The 1,554-nt window shown below is 40.0% G+C and overlaps 1 pseudogene; it reads left to right on the forward strand.

Moving 5' to 3' along the window:
• LOC119569790 overlaps positions 1–593 on the forward strand; it is a 1,125-nt pseudogene extending 532 nt beyond the window's left edge.
• The last annotated feature ends 961 nt before the right edge of the window (positions 594–1,554 follow it).

The following is a 1,554-nucleotide window of genomic DNA, read 5'->3' on the forward strand; positions in this document are numbered from 1 at the left end:
TTGCGGAGTCTCTCGATTTCGGAAGTGAGACTAAAGTACATTTAACATCTTCAACATTTTTCTTACCAAAATAGCTAATTTAGATAGCAGTGTTTCATTACGGTAAAACAAAAAATACGCTCAAGTAGAAGTCACACGCAAAGAAATGCAGAAGAGTTGCTTTTTGTAGCCCATTCATTGTGGCAGAACAGGTTTTACGCGGTCATGGTCATTCTTGTGCAGAATTCGTACTCAAGCGCTGACCGTGAATCCAGTGCGAGGCCTTTCCATCTTGGGAAAAGCAACGATAGTTGCAAGAAACGACATGGCAGTCCATTTTTCTTATTTCTTTGCTTTTCGTTTTTTTCCTTGATGCAAAGCTAAAAAAAATATTCATTCTAACCTTTATTTTTTCTCTTTCCCTTAGGTCCTTCGAAACCCTGTCCCCCGTCCTGAACGCCATCAGACTAGCCATGGAGAAGTACGAACACCTCCAATAGTGTGCTCATGGGACTTCTCCAGCCTCCTGCAGAAGGTCACCATCACGGAGCACGCCCACCGTCCCTCAGTCTCGCCCTCTACTGAGAAACAGGCATCTCAGGTTGTCTTCAGCAACAACTGGAGAGCGAGATCTGCGAAGACGCTAAGATTCTTCGTCAGTGAACCCTCTAAAGGCGCGGCTAAAAAAGATGTTATGTCATTTGCTCAGCTGCCTGTTTTATCTCAGAAATTTATGTGTTCTTGAATGTTCTCAAGAAGGTCCCAGGCTCTTGCTGGCCGAGAGGAAAATGCTGGGCTCCTTATTGTGATAGTTGTTCCTTGCTTTCCTGCTTTTGTTTGTTTTTCTGTCATCATTACTTTTTTTTTTTGTTTCGTCTTTGTTTTAAATCTGCCAGACAGATCAACTATGTAGTGATTTATAATTTATATGTTGTATTTAAACTTTGTATAAATAAATGATTTTTTTTAAATGTAAATCTTAGTGTAATTTGCTGTCTTTGACTAGGAAAATAGTTAACGATCAAAAAGTAGATACATGAACACACCAATAATATATATATATGTATACACACACAAACACACACACACACACACACACACACACACACACACACACACACACACACACACACACACACACACACACACACACACACACACACACACACCATTATTCAAATATTCAACACTTTACACAACATATCATAAGCCTACAATATCTTCCACTATGTAACAATCATTTCCAAAACATTAGGAGTAAATATCAAAACGACCTTCAATATACATTGCGTAACATGTTATATGACACCATAAAACACAATGTCACCAGAGAGAAAATCCCAAATCACGAATGTCTAGGCAACAAGGAGAAAGCTGTCGAAAGTGAAAGGGAAAAGGGTCTCTACAGTCTTCTGCCTAAGGGTGAATAGGCTTTACCATTGTTCCCATTGTATTGCATAGGTGGTATGTGGAGCATAGAAACCATAGCTCGTGAAGCGTAGAAGCTTTACCTCATATATGGTCAAGGTGGAGGAGGAGGCAGGATGTGGTCAAAATAAGGAATGAGAGAAACGG

The sequence above is a fragment of the Penaeus monodon genome, unplaced genomic scaffold (genome assembly GCF_015228065.2).
Source record: "Penaeus monodon isolate SGIC_2016 unplaced genomic scaffold, NSTDA_Pmon_1 PmonScaffold_18711, whole genome shotgun sequence".
In the NCBI taxonomy this organism is placed as follows: Eukaryota; Metazoa; Arthropoda; class Malacostraca; order Decapoda; family Penaeidae; genus Penaeus; species Penaeus monodon.